The sequence below is a fragment of the Apium graveolens genome, chromosome 10, assembly GCF_009905375.1.
Source record: "Apium graveolens cultivar Ventura chromosome 10, ASM990537v1, whole genome shotgun sequence".
Lineage (NCBI taxonomy): Eukaryota > Viridiplantae > Streptophyta > Magnoliopsida > Apiales > Apiaceae > Apium > Apium graveolens.
Window position 1 is genome coordinate 100,335,011 of NC_133656.1, and position 15,998 is coordinate 100,351,008.

The 15,998-nt window shown below is 35.2% G+C and overlaps 1 non-coding gene across 1 annotated transcript; it reads right to left on the bottom strand.

Moving 5' to 3' along the window:
- Positions 1 to 8,390: 8,390 nt before the first annotated feature.
- Positions 8,391 to 8,495, bottom strand: LOC141694051 (small nucleolar RNA R71). Its single transcript, XR_012563383.1, has one exon. It is a non-coding gene; the product is annotated as a small nucleolar RNA R71 (small nucleolar RNA).
- Between the last annotated feature and the right edge of the window lie 7,503 nt (positions 8,496 to 15,998).

Here is a 15,998-nt window from a genome sequence, read left to right on the forward strand (position 1 = left end):
CTAGGATATGAAATCATTCGAACTCTTTCAAGTCGAAAATCATTCTTAAGTTCAATTCAAGAATTCAAAGAAAGTGAACGGATCAAAGGTAAGCAAAGATCAATACTAAGAATCTTGATCAAATTATAAACAAGGTATACAAGTTAGGGAATCAAAACAATTCTGAGGATCATTACAGAATAAGATAAATAAAGGAATGAAGGATTTGGGATAATCGAGATATTACGCAAGGGAGTTCATAAAGGTTCTTATAGGGTTTACGAGAATTCAGGGTATCAACAGGTGATCAGGATAAGAATAAAAAGGTTACTATAAAGGTTTGAACAATAATCATATCAAGTCATTACAAGAACAATATTAGGGTGTTTCAAGGGATCAATGATAGATATAGCACAAGTATCAACATCAGGGTTCAAGAATCAATTACGGGGTCACAAGGAACAATAACAGGGTTTCTCAAGAATCAATAACAGGTTCACAAGGAACAATAACATGGTTTCTCAGAATCAATAATAGGTTCACAAGGAACAATAACAAGGTTTCTTAAGAATCAATAATAGGTATATCATAATTTCAATAAAAAGCCTCTAGTTAATCATGGCATCAATAATCTCCTCTCTATAAACAATTCACAAGAGAAAGCAGAGTTACTTGCCTCGTTTCGCTTTCTTGTTTCACGGGGTTTCAACTACTGCCACCTAGTATACCTTTCCCTTTCCTAGCCTGAATACCTTCACAATTCAAATCTACAATTCAAAATCAAAACCCTAATTAGATTCCCACTCGAAGTGTATAGTTACAAGTATACTCACATAACACATACACAATATACTTTAATTAAATTTCATTACTATAGTCGTAACGACCAACTATACGATCTTAGAATCAAATGACTCAATCCTTCTATTTAGTTGCTATAATTCGAACCAAATATTAACATAAAAACCATCCATAATCACATGCAGCCATTTATTTTAACATGCATGATCTATTTCACACATATTCTCTCATTTAAATCCAAATCGACCATGTTTATCACAAAATCAAACCAAAGTAATATAAACTGAGAACTTCATTCATAAAATCAAGTAATCATTTTGATTATTAATAATAACTAAAACAAATAGCATGCAAGCCATAAAAATTAATTTATTCCCTTTTTAATTACAAAACCCATTCGGGTTTTTCAAATACACACACATGCGCACACCATTTTTGACATGCAACCTTTAACTCATATATTTATCTTTCCAAAATCCATTATTTAATCATTCTACTCGTCAAACCAAGTTACAACTTGAATACACAAAATCTTAAATGCATGCAAAGAATTTTCTTAAAAATAACATTTTATAGTCCATACCAAACTCAATACTAAATATAAGCAAGTAAATCATGGATCATCAATCAAAACTCATTTGGAAATCAAAACCCCATTTTATTTTTTCAAAAATTCGAACTACACCAAGTCAAAATCAAAGAAAACACAACATATAGCACACTACACTTCTCCTATGATCATACACTAAGAAATTGAGGTTTTTTTAGATATAATCAAGAGAAGTTGATTTTGAAACTAGCTTAAACACTTATATGCAAATGGTATATGAGTAGAAGATCAAAAATGATGACTATAGGTAGCAAGATCTTCGAATTTGGACTAAATTTTGATGTTGCATGCAAGAGAGAGAAAGAGGGAGAATGAGAAAGAATGAGAGAGAAGAAGAAGAGAGGGAGAGGGAGCCGAGACTGAAGAAGGATAAATGGAAGAGATGGAATAAGTGAAATGAATAGAGTGGGGATGGAAATGACAAGCACTTGTCTCTTTTTATTCTCACAAGTTAGTGGAAATGGGAATTTACCAATATACCCTCCTCTCACTACTAGCACAAAATGCATGCAAGGTTGATATGGTAATTTGGTTAAGTTTAAATGAGATAGTGGGGTAGGAAATGACACAACTATCCTTCTTTTATATTGTGAGTGGAAATGCATGCAAGGGCAATTCTGTAATCTAATAATTATTAACAAACTTTTCTTTCTTCTATTTGTTGAGTGGCATTTATGACACTTTGTAACGCTTTATTAAGCTTTGAATTGGTGTTCTTGTACTCAATTTATTGGTGTTTTAATGTGTTTTCTAGTGTGTTTGCATTTTAGGCATTAAACCGGATTTCGGGTGAATTAGCATTGATTTGATGCTAATATGGTGTTAGGATGGTGTCCAAGGAATAAAGCTCGTGAAGACCAACTCATTGCAGCAAGAAAAGAAGAAAATGGAATTTTCTCTAGAAGATCAGCGCGCCGTGCTGTCAAAACGCGCGACCGCGTTTGAAGTACAGAGACAGCGCGGGCGGGTCGGGATTTTAAAATCCTGATTCTTGTGAGCTTTTGATTGGAGGACTTCTACTACATATGGGCTGCTATATATGCCTAAATAAAGGTCATTTTTTAGAAGGAGACGTACCAGAGCTCAAGGAGAAGGCGTAAGAAGACCGTTTTAGCACAATTCAACAAAAGCGAAGAAGACCTAGTTTATACTTGTGATTCTTTGTTCTAAGTTGTAACTTTGGATGCTAGTTTTCTTATTCTTGAACCTATACTCTTGTTTCGTACTTGGTTTATTATTTATTCAGTATAAAGACTACGTTTATTATACCATACTTTCATCGGAACCCACATTGATGATGAGTCCGATTATGGGCTAATCGTTATCATGGGGTTCTAGCGGGTTTATTTATGGATTTATTTAGTTAATTTGTTTCGATACCTTAGCGTGTGATGATTGTATGATAACCTAGTATTGGTTGTGCTTATTCGTCTTATGAGTGTCATGAATTTATAAGATAGCATGTTAATCTTTAATGAAGCGACAGTGAATTTAAGGATTAAGAAATTGCCATGCTAGCATAGGTTCATGTGTTATTGATATACATGATTCGTAGGTAATTTTAACCATCTTACTTGCCCTATGTAATCATGATAGATAACTTGTGCATTAAGCCATTACGTTGTCAAATTCTATAGACATATATGGTCTCAATATAATTGGTGTCTATTCAGCTTTTATCTCTTTTGAGAATGTCTGGTAGTATGTTATTCATGCAACGAAAGTTGGCGTTTAGCCGTTTCGTGTTATCTGATTAGTATCATCACCATTGCATGCTAAGGTTAAGAATAATAAGGCTATTGAATGAAGTATTTAATGAAGTTAGTGTAGCGCCCCCAAATCCGGGGTCAGAGGATTTGGTCATCACTATAAAACTTCAATCCAAATTAACCTGTTAAATCAATAAATAAATGCCAGCGGAAGATAATTATCATAAATGACCCCAAACTACTCCAAGATCTTTTGAGGTTACAGTTCTAGAAACAAGGTATCCAAATTCCACCAATAAATTTTCACTTTCTTTTAAAACTCTTTTCAATAAATTTCAACTCACAATTAAACCCACTAGTATAACTTCGAAATGATGTATACTAGGCCCAAATAAAATACACAACCATAATATAATATAATATAAACAAATTTATACAATAAAACTTACACTAGTCTGCAAACCCTGGACCAACCACCTTCCCAAAAGCTTCTTCTTTACTTCCTTTAATTACGCAGCTAAACAGCTCAAGCTAGTCCTCACTGGAGGTTAAATTTGAAAATAGGCAAGTATGAGCGAAAGAAATGCTCAGCAAGTTCATTATAATATATATATATATGGTTGTTTTGATATAAAACCGACATCTGCATTAGAGCAGAACATTTGAAATCATAATTGATGAATCATAAAATTTTAGTTGAGGAATCCCAGAATTGATTCCTTAATTGTATTCAAAACCATTTTGATATTTTTGAGCGAAATGCTTCAGCAATACTTTGAATCTTGACGAGAATAAAACTCATAAAATAGTGTTTACGGAATATCGTAAACCACAATAACATGAAACAATGATCATGGAATGAATCATAAACTTTACTCAAACCGAACTCTTGAAATCAATACTTATTTTGCTGTCATATCAAATTAGATATCGATACGAACTTTGATGCTCACAACACCCATACTAAAGTCAACATCAATCATCTATACTAATACCACCTTTGATATTTAACAACAACGTAAGTATCAGCATAAATCAGAATCTAAATCAAAACTACATTTTACCATTATTCCAAAACAGAAATAGTTGATAAATAATTTATTCTATGATTATCAAAACAATAAAGAAATTTAGATATCAATTTAGATTGGAACCAATAATATTTCATGCTGTTCCCGATGATCAGTCTCGAAACAACACCGGTATCCCGCAGCCATACCGTAAATATAGGTACTACCCGTATCCCGAAGACATACGGTACCTATAGGGCGCCAGAAAAGGCATAACTAGCCTTGAAAGATATTACAGCTGGACCGATATCTCGATCACCTATGCTGTAACCAGTAACCAGTAACCATTCCAATCTTAAAACCTTTTTATTGAAAAAGGAGCTGAATCATTCGACATCCCAAATAATTTTACTCCCCCATTTACTTGGGCCGGAATACTCGCAACAAAATCATCTTTCTCAAAATCCAAAACATTTATAAATCCGGTAATTTGATACGTAAAATCACTTAGCTATTCTGAACCTAGAATAGTAGATGAAAACTTGCATAAACAGAATTATTTAATTCAGCGATATGTAAAACATTTATCTATCTTGAACTGAATAGGGAAAGCAATACTTGCATGATAAGATTCAAAATAAATATCACTTGAACAATAAGTGATGATAGGAATACTTGCCTTTGGGATTTAGCAGTTAGTCACACTCGCAACGACACATCTATTCTGACATTCTGTCACAACACATCACCGTCTTTCTTTTCAACACTTTCCTGATATGCTGCTCCTGCGATTGCTAGAAGCCAGATATCCAATGTCATTCCATTCCATTCTTTATCCAATGTCTTGTCCTGATCAACTCGAATGATCCGCATCTATAATTAAAAGATATAACTTTAATCGCCTAAACGATAATCACTCGACGAACTGCGCGTCAAAAGCCTATCGTCTACCCATACGATAGCCCACACATAAATATAACAGACAAACACAGGACTCTTGATCCACATACACCCATAATTCACATAGCACATAAGCACATAACTCATGTATCACATAATTCATAACACACATCCCTCGGTTCGTCAAAAGGTTCGACACGATACGTTTAAAACTAAAATCGGATAAAAAATACAACTTTTTGATCAATATGCGACTCAGAATCAATTGGAAAATCAAGCGACCTTTCGAAACAAAAGAATTTGAGTCTCGAAAGTAATTTTATTGAAAGCGGAATATTTTTCTGAGTCTGTACGCGTTCGTTTCGTATTAAACGGATGAACGGTTTATTTATTACGAATAAAATAAGAATAAATAAGAATGAATCAATTAATAATAATATTAATTGATTTTTAAATACCTAAATATACTTTTAAAAGCTCAAAATATTTTTTTTAATCATAAGAAATAATTAACTCGAATTAAATAATCAATTAAATTCATTAACTAAATAATTTGGATTTATTTTCGAATAATAATAAAAATAATAATCTTCAGAACTAACAATAATATTTTCATGGAAATCGGACAACACCTCCTCTATTTCTCGGACTGCCAGTCGATATCATATCGACACAACCAACAACAATCAACACAATACTTTATATTTACGTGTATAAACACTCCAGAAATGAATAACGGCCACCTGAACCAAAACTCGGACCAAAAGTGACTTCTCCAACAATTTCTAAAAATTATGAAATAAATATATAAACACTAACATGCTATAATATACAAAAGTACGAAGGCGAAATTTCGAAATCATTACCCAAAATAAATTTTGATCACCCCGAAGAGAATATCTGATGTCCGGAAAATATCTGCAGAAAAATCCGAAATTAATAGCCATAGACATATACACGCTGAGATGCCATGTGGAGTAATCACCGCCTCCAAACTCTTTTTCTATGCCCCGAAAATAAATTAAAACGGAAATATAACGGAAATATGCCCCGCAAATTTTTTTCTCAAAACCTTGCAATATATATACCTATGCGTAGGTATCGAAGCGCTGATCGTTTTTATATATACCAATTAAAATTTGGACGGACGGTTGAGAAGATATGAATTTTTGAAAATTAAAAGTATATAAACCGGGAGAGAGACAGAGAGACATAAAGGGGAGAAATGTCTTGGTAAAAGGAAATTGGGGGGGGGGTTGTTTTGTTACGGCGAGATAAGGAGGGGGGAGGGGCGGCATGTGGCAGGGGTGGGGCTGGGGGCTTTACACGTTTCTTTTTCTTTTTTTTTTTAACTAAAATCAATACAACCTAATAAAAATTAGCCCAAAATTAATAATTAGCGGATAATAATATTAAATCAAATAAATATAAAATTTATATCAAAATTTTCCAAAAATTATGAATATTTCAAAAATGCGAAAATATAAAATATTGGAAAGTCCCACGATTTTATAAAAATAAAAATCATTTTTTTGTGGGGTTTGACATCCCGATAGGGGTCCGGTCCGATAATGTTTTTTGAAACTGAAATATTTCTAAAATTCTCGGAATATTTAAAAACTAATAAAATAAAATTTTTATAATTTTTAAAACATTTATAAATCGTGTGTCATATCCGCATTTTACGATTTAACGAACAAACGTGCGTGTAAATATAACCCGAAAAATTTTCGAAATAATTTTAAAATTCTCGAAATATTCAAATACTAATAAAATATAAGTTTCATGATTTTTGAAATATTCTGGAATTTAATACTGAATTTACACTTATATATCATATCCAAAAATAGATTACTTAGCTACTAAGTAACTATATAACGATACAATTTAATACTAGATTTGGATAATTATCAAAACCGAACTTCTTATAAAACACCCTATGAGAAAATATTGTAAAAATATCCCGTCTCTCGAAAATAAGGGTTTCATTGATCTACCGAAATGATTAGCGTATCGAAAATTTTGCGCCGGGACGCGCACAGGTCAAACCGTAAATCGGATCGAAAAAGTCAAAACATGGAAAATGTCCGGAATTACCAAATTAGGTTAGGAAGGAGTTTTCCGAAGAGTTTCGGGTTGTAAAAACGCAAAAACAGTTAAGGTTGGACGATTCCCGGCTTTATAAAATAGTTTTGTAATTATTCAGAAAATAATTAATAAATCCATAAATTATTATAAAATCATCTAACAGTCCAAAAATTACCAGAAAAATATCACAATTATCTATATTTTATTTTGAGAACATAAAAATTAAAATACTCAAATAATATCACATATAAACACCCAAACACCAATTCCAATATCAGATAATTCACCAAAATTCACATAAAAATCACATAAACAAATCCAAATAATTATAAAAATAATATCTGAAAATATGGAATATTACAGTTAGAATCCCATATTTGTGTCATATATTATTTAAATCTCTTTAATCTTTTAGTTTATGTTAGCTAGTATAATTCTCAATAGTTAATCGTAGTATAATCAAAACCCAAATTGTTATTCGTCTTAGCATTGAATAATAGCCATATCATTAAGTGCATAAATCACAAAGTTAACCTAAACCAGTCCCTGTGGGAACGAACTAGAAATAATTCTATATTACTTGCGATCGCGTATACTTCCGTGAATTATTAGCGCGTGTTTAGACCTAACAAGTTTTTGGTGCCGCTGCCAGGGACTCGGTGTTAACTTTTACTTTATGTGTTTGTCATCAGTGATCATTAAAGTTCATTGACTCGGACATTGTTACTTACCTACTCTTTTCCTTATGGTGTTTCAGGTACTCTAGCGAGCGTGTATGTATACGCGTTCGCGGGCTCGTAAGAGAACTCTGGATCAAGCCGAGGAGGAAGCTGTAGTGGTTCGAAGGGAAGCTTTTGAGGAGGAAGAGAAAGTAGAAGAAGAAGAGAAAGTCGAGGAACCAGCTTTAATAGAGATGGGAGATCAAGCATAAATTCCAAAGGCTTTGATGCATATTCTCAGCCTAAGATCAATGATATTCAGTAAAGCATCATCAGACCAGCCATCTCGGCTAACACTTTTGAGATCAAGTCAAGCATGATTCAGATGATATAGAACTGAGTTCAGTTTGGGGGTTCTCCTAAAGAAGACCCCAACATGCACATCAGGGATTTCATCGAGATATGCGACACTTTCAAGTTCAAGGGGTGACTGAAGATGATATCAAGCTGCGACTCTTCCCATTTTCTCTGAGGGATAAAGCAAAGTGTTGGTTGCATTCTCTACCACCAGGGTCTATCACCAAATGGGAGGATCTTGCTCAAAAGTTTCTCACTAAATTCTTTCCTATGGCGAAGACTGATGCATGCTCTTACTCAGTTTATTTAGTAAACTGGAGAATCTCTGTGAGGCTTGGGATCGATACAAGGAGATGCTAAGGAAGTGCCCACACCATGGCATGTTTGATTGGATGATTATAAACCGTTTCTACAATGGTTTAGGCGCACAATCTAGACCTATGCTCGATGCAGCATCTGGTGGAGCCTTATGGGCCAAAAGCTATAATGAAGCGTATGAGTTAATTTAGCTAATGGCAGCTAATGAATACCAGAATCCTACGCAAAGAATGTTGTAAGGCAAAGTAGCAGGAATTCTGGAAGTGGATACAGCTACTTCTATAACTGCTCAACTTCAAGCTTTGAAAATGAAAGTGGACTCTTTGGCTAATTATGGAGTTAATCAAATCACTAGTGTTTGTGAGCTTTGTGCAGGGGCACATGAAACTGAGCAGTGTGCTATTTCTAGCGAATTAGCTCAATTTGTGAGCAACTTTCAGAGATTACAGCAACAAGCTCCAGCCACTTATCATCCCAATAACCGCAATCATCCTAACTTCATCTGGAATAACAATCAGAATGCGGTGCAATAATCTTTTCAGCCATACACAGCAAAGCAGTATAACCCTCCTGGTTTTCAACAACCGCAATATGCCCCTAGGCAACAACTTCAACTTCAGCAGTTACCGCAGGCTAATGAAAAATCTGTATTGGAGGAGTTGAGGCTCATGTGCAAGAGCCAAGTTGTTTCTACGAAGACCCTGGAGAATCAGATTGGGCAAATTGCTAATGCATTACTGAATCGTCAACCCGGCACGCTTCCCAGCGATACTGAAGTGCCAGGCAAGAAGGAAGCTAAGGAGCATGTTAAGGCAATTACATTAAGGTCTGGTAAGGTTGCAAATCCTGGAAATGCTAAGACTCCAGATTCCGAAGTTGAGGCTGAAGAAGAAGAAGTGCAGAAGGAAGCAGAAGCGGAACCAAGGAAGACTACTGTTGAGCACACTCCTCCTGAGGGTAATACAGGGGAGAAACAGATCTATCCTCCACCTCCCTTTCCTAAGAGGCTACAGAAGAAAAAGCTGGACAAGCAATTTGCTAAGTTCTTGGAAGTTTTCAAGAAACTTCACATCAACATACCTTTCGCTGAAGCTCTTGAACAAATGCCTAGTTACGCGAAGTTCATGAAAGGTATTCTCTCTAGGAAAGTGAAGCTTGATGACTTAGAGACTATTGCTCTCACGAAGGAATGCAGTGCTGTGCTATGATAGAAATTACCTCCGAAGCTTAAAGATCCAGGAAACTTCACTATTCCTTGCACCATTTGAAAGGTGTCATTTGACAAGTGTCTATGTGACTTGGGAGCTAACATCAATTTGACGTCATTGTCAATCTTCAAAAAGTTGGACTTGCCTGATCCAAAACCTACATATATGACTTTGCAGTTAGCCTGTAACACCCCCAGATCCGGGGTCAGGGATCCGGGTCGTCACGGTCTTTCTTTCCACAATATCACTTCACTTAATTAATAATAAATAACCTTATGCTATGACCCCACACTAACACACACCACAACCCGTTATAGTCTCAGAGATGAAATTTAAATAAGTACAAGTCTTTGAATCCACAATTTAAAAGTTATTACAACCCAAAATGATTACTTGATAAATTTACAGTTAATTGCCATTATCTGCCACAAGTTATAATTATACATAATTGATTCTCAAAAGTAGATGGTCTGATCTACAATAGATCTACCTCTGCAGCTATAGCAGCTACAACATCAACGGGAAGACGCGGGACGCTTCCCACGCGCTTGCGCTGGGTCTGCTGGAGTCTGGCCATCTTTCCTAACTGTTGTTGTGTGATGAAGAAATAAAGCAAGGGTGAGCAGCAAGCCCACCAAAATAATATGTATAATGATTTACAATATATGAGCCTACTCATAATACTCATGAAAGTCTTGGTCAAAAGAAATGAACCAAGTTTGATATCTTAATGCGATGAAGTCGCAAAATATTCAGTATATATACATATATACTTTTCAAAATATTGGAAGTCCTCTTCCATGCATAATATACACAAAGTCCCAGTGTATAACTGTATAAAAAAATATCGTTGCAAGGTGATCTCATATATCTAACCGTGTCTCAATGTTTTTCTGAAAATCTTTGTCATTCATAAGACAATTATTAATTAGATATAAGTTTAAAAGATGAGGTTACCAAATACCCCAATATACTTATATCTTTCCCAATACTACTTGAACTACCACCGTTCAAGTTATAATCAGTTTCAAAGGTTCATCACATAGATGAGACTACAAGACAAGATTTGAATAGATTCAATCTTTGAATATCATTATAAATAATGAAGTTACGAGATACTTCATTAAGTCCCGATATATAAATATATTCATATATATCTCCCATACATTTCCTGAAAACCTCTGTCATGTAAAGTATGAACAGAGTTGCAATATCCAATGAATTTGGAAGGAAAAGAATTTTGGCATAAACCAGATATCTTGCTGATCAGGCAAAGATACCAATAAGTAACCTTTTCTACTGTAGATGGATGAATTCCTCACCGGTCATCACCCTGGCCGCATTAGGACCTCGCGCTAGACCGTTACCCGGCCCCTCACGCGTTGATGGACTGCCACCCAGCCACTTACACTTTCATAGACCGTACCCCGGCCTGTCACTTATGCCGACTCAATTAGATAGGCTTACTTCCCGAACATTGGGCAAGTAATCAATTCATTTACCAAAACTGCAACCTCGTTGCGAATATAAAACACACCACAGAGCCGGATTCCCCAGGTCTTGAGCGAGTATTTAAATCCCCTTAAAAAGGAAGATCTTAAATATAAAAATGAGTTTTGGGATCCGCTCTAACTTTTAAAAATCATTTTGAAGACTCGAAAATACTTTAAAGAGTGTTTGGAGTAAAGCTGATTTAATGAAGTAAATCAGTCCCCATATATTAGAAAATATCTGAATATTATTATTTAAATAATATTCCCATAAAGAATAATCTTTATAAAAATAATTGAAGTAGAAGTATTAAAACTTATACTTGAAATAACATTAAATAACCAAAGATATACTTATATGAAAGTATTATCTTTATTTGAATAATCGAAAATAAGTTTGATTATTAACACCTTATTCTTTAATAAAATAAAGAATATATTTCAGTAATAAGCGGAGTCATAATACCTCGAATGAATATTATAAATAATATTCATTAAATAAAATAAAGGAGTCATACATCCTCAAATGAATATTCAAATAATATTCAATTAATAAAATAAAAGGAGTCATAAGCCCTCGAATGAATATTCAAGATAATATTCATTAATAAAATAAAGTTATCGAATAGACCTTATTCGATTAATAGTTTTGAAAACTATAACCATATATATATATATAAATATATATATATATAAAATCTACTCGGGATCCTCGACTCCCGGTTTTAGAAAATGTTTTCACCTTTGGGTCCCTATACTAAGGGTATATGCAAGTTACCGCTATTCTCTAGCATAGGTATTATCAACTGAACCAATAGATATATATGGCAAGAATACGAAACAGGCATGCATATATATACTATATCAGCATGCTTCAATATATCGCAACATTTGCTAATTAACCAACATGCATCTATCGCAAGATAATGCATATACATATATTCATCACAACAACCGTATAACGGGTAGAAAACTTGCCTGAGCGACTGGGGGTTACGAATGGCTCGGGACGAGTCTGGTAACCTATAAGCAACAAGTAAGTTGGAATTAAACCAAAGTCACTTGTAAATCTATACTCTAACCAACTCAGACTCTAACGCTCGTTTTGCGCTTACTGATTTGCTTAAGTCACCCGGGTACCCTCGGCTCCACCATTTTTAATAATTTAACCTTTACGAGTTTTAAGGCGATTCCTTCGCGAGTGTCTTACCAACTGCCTAACACACTTACCATAAATGTTTCATGCATTAATTAACCCTTTTTGGTCTTTAACCTATGTTTCAAAGTAAGGCGAGGGGAAAAGTTTCATTCGCGAAACGCCGTTACTTGAAACGGTCGTTTCTCCTAAACCGTGTATCGGAATCGAACGAACTACATATCAAAACGAAGCTCGTAACATGAGCTATCTAAACATGGCAGTGGTCATAATCTAGCAGGGCGTTCTCGGGTCCTAATGCTATGCACAAAAACAGTCCAAAGAAAATCGGATGTTACGACGGCTATGTTTACGCGATTACCAATGTTTAAACTACTCCAATTAACCACCAACCAACTCATAACCATCAATACAACAAAACTTCACCTAAACCATACCACATCAGTCCATAATCTCTAAGTTTTTCAACTCAAACAACCACAATCAAGACCTATGAACTATAATCAAGGTTCAATTACCAAAACACTTCCAAATCAAACCAAACTACTAATAATCACAATCCATGCTTCTCATTTCACAACACCAACCATTAAACTTACTAACAAATAAAGTAAAGGCTAGGGTTTGAAGTTTATACCTTCCTTGGGAGGTGTTAAGTTGCTAGGAAGCCTTAGGGAGCCTCCTACAAGCTTGATCTTTCCAAAGAAATCAAGAACACAAAGTTAGGCTTTGAAGTTTCTAAAAGTCCGATTTAAAGAACTGTAAAAATGAGGGTCTTACCATGATTATTTGGACGAGACTTGTGAACAAGAGTTGTAGGCCATCTCAATACCTTTCCAATGAGCTATAGAACACAATATTTGAGTGAGAAATGAAGGAGATACAGCAGTTTTAGTGTTCTGGTTCTGTTTTGGCCGAGAGCATGAAGAACAATGCCTTGGTTTCTTTTTGATTTTGATGAAAATGATTTTACTTGGCTTGGTTGCTTTGTTTTTGTGTTTGATTTAGTCAATTACCTTTTTTCCCTTGAATTTGTGTGGTTCTCATTCAACCACACCTCCTTCCTTCCCATGCCATGCTTGTGTCATCCTCATGATGTCATCCTCCCCTCCTTGTCCTCTTTCTATTGGTTGGATGACATCATCCCCACTAATCCCCTTGATTAACTTCCTAATCGTTTGCCTAATGACCGCTGATCTGTTATACGGTTCGCTTAACTTTCGTTTTCGTTTATCGTTTGAGGGATCATACCCGGGATCTTATTACTTAGGTTCCCTTAACCTTTCTCAATATATTGTATTCCTTTTATGATCCTCTCTTATAATCCTTTAATTTAAATCCTTTTTATCCTAGTATCTTATACTCAATTCTTTCCGTATCTATTGGATTTCCGGGAAAAATCAAAGTGTTCGGATTTGGATTCTGACGATCTTTACATACACTTATATCCCATATAAAGTACTAATAAAATCTCAGAATATCCATATCAGAACCCCTACATAGTGTGGCATGAAAAGTTTTCTCATTCAGCAAAAACACTATTCATAAGGGTTTCAAAAATTTCCCAAAAATTGGGATTATTACAGTCTCCCCTCCTTAAAAGGATTCCGTCCCGGAATCAGATAGAAAATGAATAGGGATACTCTCTTAGCATTGCACTTTCTAACTCTCGAGTAAATTTTCCCACATTGTGGTTCTACCATCAAACTCTTACTAGTTTGATAACCCTTCTCCTAAGCACTCGTTCCCTTTTACTCTATACCCTTCCTGGTTGCTCCATATAGGTTACGTCTGATTGCATGTCTATGCGCTCATATGCCCCTATTTGTCTGGCATCCGAATTACACTTCCTTAACATTGATACGTGGAACACGTTACGACCTGCTACATGTTCGGGGTTAGGGCTAGCTCATATGCTAACTTCCCAAACGTCTTAATATATCCAAGGGTCCAACAAATTGTAAACTTAGCTTTCCTTTCTTTCCGAACCTCATCAATCCTTTCCAAGGGATACCTATAACATTACTAGGTCCCCTATTTCGTACTCTTTATCCTTTCGTGTCAAATCAACATACTTATCATGTCCATCTTGGGCTACTACCAGCCGTCCTCTGATTAGATCTATCATATCCTTGGTCCTTTAGACCACTGCTGGTCCGAGCATCTTGCGCTCTACAACTTCATCCTAACATAAGGGAGATCGATATTGTCTTCCCTCAAGGATCTCATAAGGCGATATCTCAATACTGACATATGATCTATTGTCGTAAGAAAACTCAATCCGTGTTAAGTGATCATTCCAATTTCTTTCAAGTCTATTGCACAGACTCTCATTATAGCTTTTAGCATTAGAGCTTTTGCTTCTCAATACCCATTCTTTTCCAGTTCGTAATCGCTACTACCTTCCGTTCCTAATATTATACTGGTTATACTTTTGCTCGTTAGCGTTCTATAACCTTTTAATAACCACGTCAACCTTAGTATCACGAATGTGTTTCCATTCCGAATACTACCACAACTTTATTACTCCTTTTTCAGCTGTTTCTATTTCCCAAAGTTTGATCAATCATATAGAAGTAAAGGAATTTGTTGAGAGATCACTATGATCATGAACACTTGTTATCTCGCATAGTTAGTACAGAAGGTGGCCAGCCTTTAGTACTTGACAAGCAATTAAACAATAGTTGGTATCCTACTAGGCTTCTATCACACAGATAGACAGTCATTCGGCAATACCTCCCCTTCTGGAAGGGTTGTTCTTCTCAAATTACATGAAATGAAAAGAAGAGAAAAGAACGAACTGAAGAGAATTGTATATATATAAAAAAATATACTGCCACAAAATATCTGGCTTGGAACCTACCTCTGAACTATAGAGGTTTGTCATAGGAGAACAAAATATATATGTATTTATATCAACATCAAGTATTATAGCATCCTATTTCACATGCCTAAATATTTCTATTCCGTTCATCATTCTATGGACCCATGCTCTTCCTCGAGCTTATACACAATCACCTTTGAAACTCCCTCGACATCGAAAATCGAATCTGGGATCTCATTCTATACATCATCGCTACTAGAATTCTATGCTTGCACCGCAACCTTCCTCGTATAATAATACGACTCTCTATTGATAAGAAAGAATAATAATTCACTAGGTAGATACTCTACTTAATTAGTTTATCAATGATAACTTATACACTACCACGACCCGATTAGTGGTACTCAATCTCAACACCCATTCCAATACAACTCTCACGGTTGTAATCAGCTCATTACTCGCAGAATCATTGCTGCCTTACTATGGTCCACCACTGACCTACTGTCGTCATTCACTTTTCCATAAAATCTTAATATCTAACCATACGGAGTCCATACATCTCGTATCTAATTCTCCTAAGGAGTTAACATAACCACCAATCACAATTCATGAAGAACACTCCAAACTCTGACGTACTTTCATGACATGAAGTAGATAAAATTGCAGAAGAGTTTCAATCAAAGCAACGATAGCAGGTTAATACCATTCTTAGTCATATGCCTTAAATAGAAGACTTAACTCAAAGGTTCGTTTAGTCCTCTTTGAAACATGGTCCTGGATTATTCTCAAGATAGTACCTCCTAAGATAGATAGCCCGTTCCTGGCGATTACACGAATTAAACCTTTACCAACTACTATTACGGTTGGGTATTGCACAGTCATCAGAAGG